The sequence below is a fragment of the Rhipicephalus microplus genome, chromosome 3 (assembly GCF_043290135.1).
Source record: "Rhipicephalus microplus isolate Deutch F79 chromosome 3, USDA_Rmic, whole genome shotgun sequence".
Taxonomy (NCBI): domain Eukaryota; kingdom Metazoa; phylum Arthropoda; class Arachnida; order Ixodida; family Ixodidae; genus Rhipicephalus; species Rhipicephalus microplus.
In genome coordinates, this window is record NC_134702.1 from 68,073,581 (window position 1) to 68,088,584 (window position 15,004).

The 15,004-nt window shown below is 45.5% G+C and overlaps 1 long non-coding RNA gene across 1 annotated transcript; it reads left to right on the top strand.

Moving 5' to 3' along the window:
- The first annotated feature begins 2,252 nt into the window (after positions 1-2,252).
- Positions 2,253-13,933, top strand: LOC142803228 (uncharacterized). Its single transcript, XR_012894015.1, has 3 exons — positions 2,253-2,393; positions 12,154-12,255; positions 13,664-13,933. It is a non-coding gene; the product is annotated as an uncharacterized LOC142803228 (long non-coding RNA).
- The last annotated feature ends 1,071 nt before the right edge of the window (positions 13,934-15,004 follow it).

Below are 15,004 nucleotides of genomic sequence, written 5' to 3' on the forward strand. Positions count from 1 at the left end.
TGGGATGGCTACGTCGCCGGAAGGACGCAGAATTGCCCTAAACCATAAGGAGCTTCGCCCCTAAAAAGTGACAGAACAGTCATGCGTTCTTTCTTTTCGTTCTTCAGTCATTGCACTGTGGAGGTCTCATTTTTCAATGCATTTGTTTACGGCACGCTTTTCACAGGTGTCGAGTAGAACAGCGAATACGAAGGCGAAAACCTATATTTGTCATGATAAATATGTGCGAAAGTTCTCACGGCATCAGACAATACGTAAGGGCTGGGACACATTCGTACAGGTGCACTGAGGTCTGTAAACAAAGAAGCAGGTATATGTTGGAGCTAAGGCCAGTCCTCTCCTTTGGTTAAAATGGTGAGACTAATGCTGATCTTTCTCGCTGTCTCTGCAGGTCTTGTCGGTAAGTTGGAGTTGTAAGCGTTCTGATGGGGACGAAATGTAATACAGGTTAGCTTTTCTTATTTTCCACGGCAAGAATTGGCGATATTGATTAGTGATTAAGACCCCGAAAACTGCGGAACGAGCTCAGAAGAAAGCCAAACCAAAACGTCATGTAAATTAGTAAGATTGAAGATTGTGCTGGATTGTTCAACATGATTACGACTACAGCGGATATAAAGGAAGTCCAACAAAATGTGTGCACAAACCAAGGTTGTAATGCCCACTGTCTGCACCAAGATGTCTTTCAGTACAACATACTGCTCGTAACATCCCAATTTTGACCGCTGCTGTGTCAAATACCGAGCATATTCTCCCACACTCACCTACTTCTTCTGAACGTGGTGAATTTCGGCTGAGAGATAGTGTTGTACCCGCATAAATAGTGTTGCTTTGGGAGTGAAATAAGCACTAACGGTACATACGACTTCTCAAATGAGTGCCTTTTACGCAGACACTTTTATAAAGAACCCCCTGAAAGAGTATCGCGATGGTGCGTAACACTTGATTTGAGCCGCAAAATACATTTCTATATATTACGAAAAATGTGATCATGAAAGAGAATGTCTGAATTATTTACTGCTATGGTTACGATATTTTCTTAGAACTTAGAGCCGTGTGCAAATCAGACATAGGAAAGTGCTGAATGTTTTGTTCGTGCTGTTGTATGCCCGAGAACCCGAGAACACATGCTGTTGATATACATGCGTTCTTCCTAAATGCCATTAATAAACGTTTACCTTTCTATATTGTTTTTTCTTAAGGATTACCTCTTGGCTATTTGTAGTATAATACGAACAAAAGAGTTTAATTAACCAACATTATGAACATGAGGAGGAGGAAGGGAGAACAAGAAGAGAAAAGGCAGGCATGTTAACCAGGTACATGTCCAGTTGGCTGCCCTAGGCTGGGGCAAAGGGAAAAGGGAGCGTAAAGATGACAGCGAGAGAGAGAGGAGAAAGAGAAAAGGTTAATAGACGAGGCAAATGTCAGTACATGGGCTGACGCGTATGCAGTGGTGAAATGAAAAGTTTGCTGTGCACGATTCTTATTCGATTCCGGAATTCGTTGGTGAACATCAGAATCACCTGGAACAAAATCACTAACTCTTCTTTAAGTCCTCGGGGTAATTAATGGCGCTAAAAGGGAGGTATTTACGAGGTGTACCTGTGTACAGCACAACCACAAGTGCCGTATAAGAGCATTAGCGCCACAATCTGTCGAACACGAACTTCCTGCTGCTCATTAAGCGGTTATCCTTCGAAAGAGAAAGCCTTGATTTTGTGCTGGCTTGACTAAACATTAGGAACTGGCAATTGTGAGCCCCTGAGACTACAAATACGCAGATCACTCATCGATTCCTTTGATCATATTCAAGGTGATAAATCATATTGACAGAGGTGCACCTCTTACTACAGAGTTCAGGGCATTAGGCATGATACTATTCAAAATAATATCATTGTTCTTGTGTGACCATACATTAAAACCATTCGTTTCCAGCGCCGCATTCAGACCAAGGTTTTCTATGCATCGTGCAGTGAGACGGATGTATGCAAGAGTGCTTAATGACGGAGCTCTTTAAGAAAATGTGAAGGTCGTGCTATTCTTGTCTTTGCGCAGTAGTAGTTGACTCTATTGCATTCATGAAGCTGGGTCTACATTCTAGAACCGATTGTAATTCGCGCCAAAAGCGCCTGTGTTGTATGCACACGTTACTAGATGGCAGCACAATAGTAGCTGGTCGGAGAATGCGCTTAGGTAAAATAACATACGCACAATACTATTCGAGCGGTTCTTGAACTAGCACTTCAATAAAACAGTAGTGTTTGCTGGAAATATGAAGATTACTATGCTGAGCGATTTGATTGACGGAAATTTTTTGCCTCATTTGCCTTAACGTTTTAGAGAGTTTTCAAAGGGAGACGTGGAAACATTGCCAAAGGCTGGGCAAACAGGTACGTGCAACAATTTACAATACGTATGCTGTATTGTTTTAGTATTCCGAGGGTGCCGTGTAGTGTAGTCATCACTACTTTTAATTTGGGCACGGACATTTTTTTGCTATTATAAAGTTTTATGCTTGCTAGTAGAACAGCGCACGGTTTTAGCTACCATCGTCGCAGAACAAATATACGTTATGTTTTGCCCATATCACTGTAATCCAAGGCAAGGGCCTGTGTAATACCAGACTCGTGGCCTCAACCCCACCTCGAAATGTTTTTTCGCCATTGCATAGAGCACAAAAAATGACCATTTCAAGGGGTGCCCTTCCCACAATCAAGGTGGGTGTTGCCCCTCCACCCCCTCTTCGAAAACAATTTCTGGCTACGCCTCTTAGTCACATCACCACCCACTCGCCTTGTCGATCGAGGCAGGCCATTGAGCTGCGCGTTCGCTACATCTATTCAGCATTCACATGACTGAGAAAGGAAAAAAAAAAAAAGAGAAGCCATCGTTGGCGTCGTACAACGTAAACAACAAAAAAGTCACAACAGCCGGCTTTCTAAACAAGTTAGACGAATGCATAATATACTAGGCCTTTAAGGGGGTAGCACCTTTTTATCTATGGTTGCCATCCATCCAGTGCCTCATTTTGCATAGTCACGAAATGGTTAATACATAGGACGTCTTCTGTCTTGAGAGGGGCCGGGGGCATACGTCAGCATGACGTTACCCCCTGTCTCGCAGGTTGACTTGAAGAGAACTGCTACCACGATACTTCCACTGTACAATTATGTTTAGAGAAATTTATTCTCATAGACAGTGAACATCAATTACAATCCAACAGAACATTGCGACAGAACACAACATCCACAGACACACCAAAAGTTGTTACAAAAAGATATGCTTACATAAGTAAACGGAACACAACATACACAACTACACAGGAATTGTTACAAAAACAATGTCTACATATGCACAGTACATGGTAAACGAAGAACACACAAATGAAATGTAGAGATCTATGTGTCAGATATTTACATATTATTTACAAGGTATTTGTACGAGTACTAAATAAAAGCTAACCTACCGATACCAGGCAGGCCTGAAAACAAGTACAATTATAAACTAACAACTGTCAATAGGTACGGCAGTGTAAGCGCTTACAATGCACAGAGATGCTTTATTTCATCTCTAGTCACTATTGCAGCTCAAAGAAATAATTTAATGTGCACCAAAATATTTTTATTGAACTTCAGAACGAATTGAAATACACAACAATTGGAGAGTTTTTTCATCCTAAGCGCATACCTTTCAGCATAACACACGCCTTAACTTGTTCCCTGAACTGCTTGTTCGGTTAAAATATCGATTAACAAGGCCTATGAGGACTACGGAAGCAAACTTTAAGGTCATTGAAGGGCCCCTCACCAGATGACATAACGAATTTCAGTTAAGCAGTCGTAGTTATTGCGCACGCAATAAAAAATGGCAGCATATCCATGCAGTGAATGATGGATAGTGGGGCGAAGCATCCGTCCGTCCATTCGTTCTTGCTTCCGTCCATCCATGCGTGCGTCTGTGTGGCCGCCCGTGCGTCCACCCGCCGTCCATTCGTGCGTCTGTTCGTACGTCCACACGTTCATCTGTGCCTCCGTCCCTGCTTCCATCCATGCATCCGCTCCTGCGTTCGTCCATGCGTCCATCCGTCCGTGCAGCCATCCATGCGTCCACCCATGCATCCCTCTGTGTGTACGTTCGTCCACCTATTCAACACTCCAAGTACCACCATCTCGCATTTTTTCATCACATATTACTCATATAGAAGCACCGCAATCCAGCGGACATTCCAAGGGCTGAACGAGAGGAGGCACACGCACATTTCTTACGGCTTGCGCTTCCTGTCTACTTCCCACCTTTAACTACCTCGAGTTCATGGTATATACTAGTTCACTGTATTCATGGCACTGCGGCCCAACGCTCGCTAAACCTTTCTAAAACACAGGAGGTTACGCCCAGCGTTTATAACGTAGCAACCCTTTCTTGTCTTCTCTGCGTTGTTGAACAATAAAAACTTTGCAGCGTGCGCGTTAACCAAAAGCCGAATTCTCCTGTTTCTCATTCTCCCTTAGCGGCGATTGGCATGTACATTGAGTATTTTCTTTTGTTGTTTAACAAGGCACAGAAGAAATCTCTCACCGGCACCACCTTGGAGGTCAAAATGTTATACTTGTTACACACTACTACAACGGCTACGAGGGACGAACAAAGGTCGCTATAAAGAGCTTCGCCCCTAAAAGCGTTATACCACAAAAAATTTGTTTTATCGGTCCATTAGAGGATGAAAAAAGCAATATTTGGTCAATAAAGAAAGCAATATATATGGTCAAACACCCAGTGTAGCTCTTGTCGGATCAAAAAATGGTGAGATATGGCGAAGGGTTCCTTGAAGTTTTTATTTATTTTATTTTGCTTACAACAAACTGCAGGCCCACAGGGCCCAGGCAGGAGTGAAATTACAAAACAGGACAGGACAGGACAAACAACTTTATTTGGTCCTGAGAGGCAAGGCGGCGGGCCAACTATGTAGGTCCCCACCCAGCCGTTGGCTAGTCCCATGTCGGAACAGAGAGGCCATGCCTCTCCGCTCGTTCACGGGCCCTCTGGACAGCCTGAAGCTGGACGTCTTGTCTGGGGTCTGTGATTGCCGTCGTCCAGTCTTCTTCTGTTTTAAAATCCTGTAACGTAGGGCACTGCCAGAGCATGTGACTCAAAGAGCAAAATTCACCACAATCTGGGCAAAGTGGATCAATATCCGGATGAAGCATGCTCAGAAAGCCCCTAGAGGGGTAAGACCCCGTCTGGAGCATGCGGAGCGTGCTTGCTTGTGATCTGTGGAGCTTATGATGGGGAAAAGGAAAAGTCTGTCGCTCTCCTCTGTAATGAGATGTAATCTCGTGAAAAGTAACGAGAGGATCACTGTGGACGAGCTCTCCCGAACCCACCCGAGAGACCACCCCGTCGCGGCTTGTGAAACCTCGCGCACAGTCGTGGGCTATCTCGTTTGGGTTCAGGTGACCCGGCAGTACGTCTGGTCCCATGTGAGCGGGAAACCAGACTATGTGATGAATAACGTCTGAGGAGGGTTTGCTGTGGAGAATTCTGGCTGCTTCTGTGGCTATCAATCCCGATGCGAACGCCCTAACGGCCGCTCGGGAATCGGTGTACACCGTGGTGCGTTTCGTGTCCAGTAATGCCAGCGCTACAGCAGCCTGTTCTGCTACATCGACCAAGGAGGTCTTCACTGAAGCTGCCGAGACAAGTTCTCCCCTGTCATTGACTACTGCCACGGAAAACCCGCTGCCGCCGGCGTGGCGCGCCGCGTCCACAAATGTCTCTGTTCCGGAGAGGTTCTTTATGAAAGCCCTAGCCCTCGCCAACCTACGACCTTTATTGTGTTGGGGATGGATGTTTCGTGGAAGAGGGTCAACAATAAAGGAATTCCTTGTTTGATAATCACGCTGCGTAGTTTCTCCCTGATTGAAGATAGGACGGAGGCCTGCCGCATCGAGCAGTTTTCTTCCTGTTTTGAAACTCGATAACCGAATTATTTGTGCTGACCTTTGCGCTTCAATTAATTCCGAAGTGGTGTTGTGCACTCCCAACTTCATGAGTTTTTCTGTGCTAGTCGTGATTGGGACGCCGAGCACCTTTTTGACACTTTTGCGCATGAGCGTGTCCAATTTATCTCTTTCCGTTTTGGTCCAATTGAGAGCCGCCACTATGTATATGATATGGCTCATGAGGAAAGCGTGGTGGGCCCTAAGGAGGATATCCTCGCCTATGCCGCCCTTCTTGTTGGACACCCGCATAATTAATCTCAGAATGTTCTCTGTTTTTGTGGTGAGATGGGCTATAGTCTTTGCGTTGCATCCCTTAGAGTCTAATAAAAGCCCCAGAATTTTCATAGAATTGACTCTAGGAATTGTGCGACCATCCTTGGTGCAAACGCTAATGGGCACCTGATCGAGAGGGGTGAGTCCCCTAACACCTCGTCTAGCCTGTCTGTACAGCAGGAGTTCCGACTTTTCCGGCGAAAGCGCCAGTCCCGTACCTTCCAGGAAAGACTCTGTAACGTCCAGAGCCTCCAGTAGAGCTTGTTCAACCGCCGCCTCCGATCCTCCGGGACACCAGATTGTAATGTCGTCAGCATATAAAGCGTGTCCGACATTAGGAACTTTAGAAAGGCTTGCCGACAGCTTGCGCATGGCTATGTTGAATAGAAGGGGGGAGATAACTGCCCCTTGGGGAGTACCCCTTCGTCCGAGTTTGAAAGGCTCCGAGACTGATTGTCCCAGTTTTATTGCCGCCGTCCGACTCTCAAGGAAAGATTCAACGAAGGAGAAGAATTTAACTCCCAGGTTCAAAGCCGATATCTCCTTAAGAATATAGTCGTGTTTGACAGTATCGAATGCTTTAGTGAGGTCCAGTGCGAGGACCCCTTTTACATCTTTGCTTGGAAAGTCAATTATTTGTGTTTTGAGGAGGAGCATGACATCTTGCGTGGAAAGTGAGGGCCTGAAACCTACCATATTATATGGAAATAGGTCATTCCTCTCGATGTAGCGCGATATCCTGTTGTGTACTGCATGTTCTGCCACTTTGCTAAGGCAAGAAGTAAGGGAGATCGGGCGGAGGTGATCTAAGCTGGGTGATTTACCTGGCTTGGGGATTAAGACCACTGTGGCCCTCTTCCAAGTTTCTGGTACGACGCCCTCCTCCCATACCCTGTTTATCTCCTTCACTAAGGCCTGAATGGCTTTATCATCCAAATTTCTTAAGAGCCTATTCGTAACTCCATCGGGACCTGGGGCAGACCTTCCGTTTAGGCTATGGAGCACTTCCCTGATCTCAGCTTCCGAGAAGGGAGCGCCCAACTCTGGGGAAGGCACACCCTCATACCGGTGGGGGACAGAAGTTGAGCTCTGGCTAAGCGGGAGGTACTTGTTGGCAAGTATCTGAAATTGGGAAGCTTCTGAGATGCCTGCCATTTTCTCCTTATTAATAAGTCGGTCTATGGCTAGTTTTTGATTGCCTTTGGATTGTCCATCATCTAGGAGGTGTTTGAAAAGGGTCCATTTGCCTCCTTTGCGCATTTTCCCGTCCGCAGCCGAGCAGGCGTCCCTCCATTGTTGTTTATGGAGTTCGGAGCAGTGCTCCTCAATATGCCGATTGAGCTCCGCAATCTTTTTCCGTAGCCTGCGATTTAGCCTTTGTTTTTTCCATCTCGCGATGAGAGAGCGTTTGGCGTCCAGGAGGTGCGCTAACCTTGCATCCATCCCCGGAGCATCAAATTCTGTTACTATTTCTTTGGTGGCCTTCTCGACATCCTTCTGGATTTGTACAAGAAGTTCACTGAAGGTTTCATGTACTGACTCGTCTTCACCTCTGATTTGCCTAAAAAGGTCCCAGTCTGTATATTTATAGGTTCTTGGGGGTGGTGCTCTTATTTCCATCCGGAGTTCTATGATGCTGTGGTCGCTTCCCAAGTTCTCCTGTAAGTTGGACCACTCGACCACCGCATTTCTAGTGAAGCTGAGATCAGGCATCGTGTCTCTGGCGACCGAGTTTCCCAGCCTCGTGGGAAAACGCGGGTCGGAGATAAGCGTTAGGTTTAAGTCTATACTGGCTGCAACTAGATTGGCCCCTTTCTTTGTCCTCGTAACATAGCCCCAAGACGGATGGGGAGCGTTGAAATCCCCAGCTACTATTAAAGGGTGCGATCTGGCGGCAGTTGCGACGCTATGAAGGAGTGAGCGGATATTATGTTTATAAGCCGAAGGAGGGCTATACAGGTTAAAAACGAATATGTTGCTTCGGATTTTGCCGTTGGGGATGATTTCAATTAATTGTGCCTCGAGACCGGATCTCTTATCCGAGTCGCAAATTTTGACTTCGTGCTGCTCAAAGGAGGTATCTTTCCTGACCAACGTGGCGATACCTCTGCCATTTGCGTCTTTTTGGCTAATCGAACGGTAGCCCGAGAGAACTACCTTCTCGCTAAGTGTTTCCTGCAAGAGCAGGACGTGCGGCATTGACGCCTGTGCTTTGATAAGCTGCAGTAGAGCAGCTTTACGCCTTAAGAAACTTGCGCAATTCCACTGCCAGATAGTTATGTTTCCGGTTTGGCCCGCCATTTTGAATATTATTGAAGGAGCATAGCCTGCGGCGAACTCGTAGCGTCCGAATCCTGCTGCACTATCTTGGCTTTTGCAATCGTACCAGTGTTGGTCGTCTTGAGTTTGCTAGAGTCAATCATTTTCATTTTAGATTCGAGGATTCCTACTCGACGTGTCAGGTGGGAGACGCTCCCGTCCATACGTTCGATTGTGCTAGATTGAATGGCTAAGGCCTCTCTCACCTGCTTGAGCGATTCCTCAATCGCCGTTAAAGACGCGAGTACATTTTTCTCAGGGACCTGAGCGGGGGACTCGTCACTTTGCATTGCCACGCTTTCCGCGATCGCGGGGGGCGAAACGGCCTTGCGCTTATTCGACCCTCCTGCTTGAACCAGTATGGGTGTGGCTACTTCACGGGGTTCACGCTAGTTGCGGAAGAGCTCGAACTCGGTCCTCAGCGTTCGTAGTGCTTCTTTAAGTTCTGCATTTTCTTTTTTAAGCATTAAAATCTCTGATTGTTCTCTTTTTTGCTCTGGTAAAATGCCCTGCGTTACCTTTTGGCAGCTTGGGATGTTCATCCTGGCCTTGTCCGCCCAAGACATTTGCTTCTGAACGCGGCCCTTGGAACCCGATCGTCCTCTCGAACGGGAGCGACTGCTGCCCTTGTCACGCCCTCTGGAGCGAGAGCGCGATTTGATGCCGGAGCGTCCTCTGGAGCGGGAGCGTCCTCTAGATGCCGATCTGCTGCGATGAGCGCTGGAGAATGATTCTTCTTCCGCCAGTCCTTCTTCGCCTCCAGCTGTGTCGGAGCCACGCCGCGCGCGCCTACGGCGGCGCCGCCGTCTTTGGCGCACGATGTAGGGCACCTGGAAGCGCTTTCTGCACTTGCGGTCCGCCGTTGGGTGCGCTCCGCCACAGATGGCACACGTGGGATCACACTGATGATCCGGTGATGGTGACTGCATGCCGCATCCGCGGCATTTCTTCTGTTCATCGCCCTTGGGGCAAACATCGGACCTGTGGCCCAAATCACCACATGCATAGCACACGTCCACTTGCCTGCGATACAAGGAACAAGGGTATCGAACACCATCACACACGACGTGCTGGGGGACCTTTTGTCCGTCAAACAACACGATCACTGTTGGTGTCTTCTTGATTCTTCGAACCCCCAGAGCGTCAGGGTTCCTCCGGTTGACGATCATCTCTGTCAGTTCTGCGTCACTGAGATCCACATTGATTCCACGGATCACTCCTTTACATGTGTTGTCAGACGCAGCCACGTAAGCCGCCAAGCCTATGACAGTCGAGCCCATACTTATCTCTTGGACCCTGGCGTAGGCGCGCGCATTCGCCTCGAACGGCGTGGCAACGACGAAAATGTTCTGGAAGGGGTTCGTGCACAGCGTGTCGTCGAACACCTGCTCTGCTGTTAGGGAAGCCGCCTTTGCGAGCGAGCGCTTGAAGATAAGAAGGTCTGTCTTCTTGACATCCATCCCTCCACGTGGCCGTATAATGGTCTTAAAGTGATCCCTGGGAAGGTTTGGGATCCTGGAAGCTTTCACAACACGCCTCAACACGTTCTGTGAGGCGGCAGTGCGGGAGCCGCCTTTACCGCTTCCTGTCTCTGACGTGGGCGCATTACCAGCGTTACAATCCGCCCGCTCGGCAAGTTTCTTCTTCTTGCTGGCTACTTCAATCCATCCCGCGCACTCCGCTTCTTCCGGATTGATGTCCATGCCTTCTACAACCGACACATTGGGGTTGGAGGCCATTCTTCAGCTCGACGACGCGTTAGGCGTCGTCGCGACGCTGTTGCAGCGCCCGAGAAACGCGTCGACGCGCGAGGCGTCTGCGTGGCGTGGGTAAAAGTCCTGGGGATGTCCAAAAATTTCACCCACCGGTAAGATGTTGGTATCTGCTGGTTCACTACAACAAACGGCGTCGAATGATGCACAGTTCTTGCTAGTTGAGGCAAAAAATCCGTGCCAGAACACTTGAACAATCGGGAGCCGACGTGTTCGCACATCCGCACTGGACGAGCGCCCCCTGGCGAGCAAATTACAAAACAAAATACAAAGTTTTGAAAGGTAAAAAAAACAAGAACAAACAAACACTTACAAATCAATTCAAACTTTACATATCAGTAATTGTGTCGATTGACTCAACTGATTTTAGCAATGATGATGGTAGTGCGTTCCATTGGTTAATAGTGCGAGCGAAACAAAACTGAAGGTGTTAGTTCTTGTTTCATATGAAGTTAAGGTTTCAAAGTAATGATGCCTGGTTTGTCTGGTTCTTGACTGGCGTAGATAAAGATCGGGATGAAAGGTCAACTTGTTACTTTTCAGTAGAAAAAGGAATTTAACCCTGAGTATTTTCGTCGTAATTTCAAAGTCTGTATTCCATTAATACGCATAATTGTTGTTGGCGAGTCGGTTTTATGGTCTTACAGCTTTGTACTGAACCATCTGCAGTGCTGCTATATTGTGGTTGGTGTGCGGATCCCGGACGCCACACGCGTATTCCAATTTTGGTTTAATTAGCGCTTTGTATGCGTGAAGTTTGGTTTTTGGGGGCGCCTGTTTTAGTTTGTATCGCAGAACACAAAGTTTGCGAAAAGAAGAAGCACAAATGTTAGCGATATGGGAATTCACACTGATGTAGTTAGCTATGGTCACTCCCAAGTACTTATGTTCATTTACCTCAACAGATTAGCCGGAAGACTGTAGGAAAACAACTATTTATTTACTTTTTAGTATTATGTAAACTGTTTTGTTTCATTAAACACCATATCCGATTTTTGACACCAAGAATGATCGTTATGAAGGCTAGTGTTCAGAAGTTCCTGATCCTCTAAACAAACAAACTCCTGGTACAATATGCAATCATCTGCAAATAAGCATATTTGAAGTGGCTCTGTTACTACATTAACGATGTAGTTTATAAAAATTAAGAACAACAATATAAGATTAAGAACACACACACACACACACACGCACGCACACACACACACACACACACACACCACACACACACACACACACACACACACACACACACACACACACACACACACACACACACACACACACACACACACACAACAAATATAATGTTGAAGGGAGTAGCTCTCAGCGACATTGTGAACGTAGATTTTGATTGATAGATAGATAGTTAGATAGACAGATAGATAGATAGATAGATAGATAGATAGATAGATAGATAGATAGATAGATAGCATCCCTTTGATGGTAATGCTATTGATATTAATCTTACCTTTTATTTGGCTTACTACCTGGAAGAGTGTGGACGCTCATTGCGGCCTACCTGACTTTTATTTGAGCTAACAGCTCATGTCATCATCAGCCAACCTCGTCGTCTAGCTACATTACACAGAACTTTGGATGATCAATTGGAAGTTGAATTACAGTAGAGACGTTTTTCTTAGTTTAACTGAAGCCTTTGTTAATAATTCTAAATTGTAATTTGCTCTCAATAAGTCTTCTGTTTCGTCACCTGCATACTGAAGCTCTGTATTAGGGTTTTATATTTTTCCACTCACCCCTGGCGTGATTTCATTTGTCCTTTTCAGCCCACCGAGCAAAAACCAGCCAAACAGTGCTGGTTTCATTGCTATGACGAAGAGAGAAATAGGGTTCACCGAAAGCTCGAATCTTACGGTACTCCATGTCTCGTAAGTAAATATCATACCATATGCTGTCACTACCAACTAAATCAACAGTTTCGGTTTTTTTGAATACCTAGATAAATTGTAAGAAGTTCTTTTATTTTGTACTTAAGTGAGGTGAATTGCCGTTCAAGTACCGCAATAGGGGGCCTTTCAGACGTAATACGAAATTCGGTTGGTATGTGTACTTACCATGCGCATATCTTTGAGACCTGAGAGTAGATGACGTAACTATTGCTCATCGCTTCTTCGATTTTAGCAGCCTCCAGGAAACATGTCGCTGTAGCGCACAAGTTAGGCGACTGCTTCACCTGTGAACTTTTGTTCGTAAAAAGAAGCCCGCATGCAAGTACCAATCTAAGTGGCAAGTTACTGTTTCCTTGTCCACGTCACAAGAATCCTCCACAGAAATTCGTTGTAATAACTCCAAGTTCTTCCTCGAGAAATTTGAACATTTGCATCCATATCTTTTAAGAGATTTTAATCAGGAGGGGGTTTTATGAGGTACCCCCTCCCCAGAGATGTTAATAGGTTGCCTTCGTACAGGAAAACATACGAAAAAACACGTGCCTAAACATATGTAAATGCGGTAAGATAGTCTCTACCACACAAAAACACTTGTGACTAAGCCCCTGCCTAAAATGATAATATTTGACCTAGCTAAGGGTGCCTTCAGAGAAGGCCACTCTTAGCTGAGGATGCTAAGTCCACTTTTACTATAGTGAAGGTCAAAACATGAAATTTCGTGTAATCATAGGAAGATATATTCCGACATAAAGACAATTTTTTATTTATATCTGCTTAAATTTTATAGGGATCAATGTAAGCCTGTTAGCCGATTTTTCATTAGGTGGAAGCAACTATTTCAAAATGTTTAAAAAAACTAAGGATTGCCTTAACTCTCTCAGACGCCATCTTTGAGGTACTGTCTATAACTGTGTCAAATTAATACAACGTTATTTCAAGTTAGTCGATGCAACATTGCAACGAAAATAAATGTCCAGCTATGTCTGTGGTAGTAACTAATCCTAATTAGGCTGTAAAAATACATCTTTTCTGAAGTCAAGGATGCTCTTTTTTGTAATATTTAGAATGAGATCTCGGGCTTTAAATATCGTATAATTTATTTTTTGTTATGTCCATTTTGAGCAGAAATAAATTAGTCAGCGAAGCGATCACACATAACCGTTCACTCAAAGATGAACTTGAATGCAAAGTAAATATGCAGAAGGTTCAATTCTCCCAAAGCTTCATATGCCTTGCTCTTTTTCAGCCTCTAGCCGATGGGAGAAGTGAGAAGTAGTGTACTAATTTATGTATGTGACTCAAAATACTCATTTGATCTGAACAAAGTATATTATTTCCTAACCACATTTATTTGTATTTACATTCAATTTCTCGCACTTCTATGTAGGGCTGGCCTAACCGGCCTATTGGCTTTTGCTGGGGCTCCCATTGCTACCAGGACCGCTTCGGCAGGCGCCCTCCATGGACTACTCCTCCCAGCAATTTCGGCCGAGCGGGTGTAAAACCAACTGGCCCTGCTTCTACGAGTGCTGGAACACCACAATATTCTCCTCGAACGACTCAACCACCTAGCGACAGCGCTGTGAACAGAAATTCAACACCGTACGATGAAGGGCCCAAAGAAGTAGCCCCAAAATAAGAACCTAATGTGGCTGCAGTTCCAATTTCTTTATTAGGAACTATAGTTACCACGAATATAGACTTTAATACGGCATATATCTTGACACTTCTCATAAGATCTTTAATGACCCATTGTGTATTGCGCCAGATTAGCTTTCACATGTACCGCACTATCTCTAACAATGGTAATAAACATTCAGAGCTAACTGTTCAAGAGGCAAACACAAGCTTGTAGACGTGGCACTCATATGGCTTAGACAAACATCAGCCTAGCTGTGGGGGAGATTTCTCCTCAACTCCCCAGCTTGCGTTACGCTACCGATGAGGCCACAAAGTGCACTGCTTCGCTACACAACCATCAAAACTTTTGTGGTGTGTTTGTTGTGTGACAAACAGGATGGATTGATTGATTGATTGATACGTTGTGTTTAACGTCCCAAAACCACCATATGATTAGGAGAGACGTCGTAGTGGAGGGCTCCGGAAATTTCGACCACCTGGGGTTCTTTAACGTGCACCCAAATCTGAGCACACGGGCCTACAACAATTCCGCCTCCATCGAAAATGCAGCCGCCACAGCCGGGATTCGAACCAGTGACCTGTGGGTCAGCAGCCGAGTACCTTAGGCACTAGACCACCACGGCGGGACGACAAACAGAAAGGAGAAGTTCTGAAATTCACGTGAGCTGGATCTTAATGTCACACCTTATATTTCTTACGTCTCGTACATTAGCGTTCTTGTGTACTTACGAACACGTAGAGTGTCGCAGGTGCATAGTAACCCTTCGTTAAGAAAACTGAAAATCCAAGACAACGAGCAATCTTCGCGGGAGCACATTTGTATTAAACAAATCGATATTTTTGACGGCAATTGGAACAAATATATATATATATATATATATATATATATATATATAGGTATGGGATATGGTATGGGATATGGGAGCGTTGTCAACAAGAATAAATATATTTATTTCCCAACAGTTTCGGGAGGGGTCCTTCCTTCATCAGGGGATGAGTTATACTGACATGAACTTCCATACTTCGTTGCTGCCGCGTCCCTCTCGCCTTGAAAGATGTTTGCGAGAGTGAGAGGAAACTAAAAAAA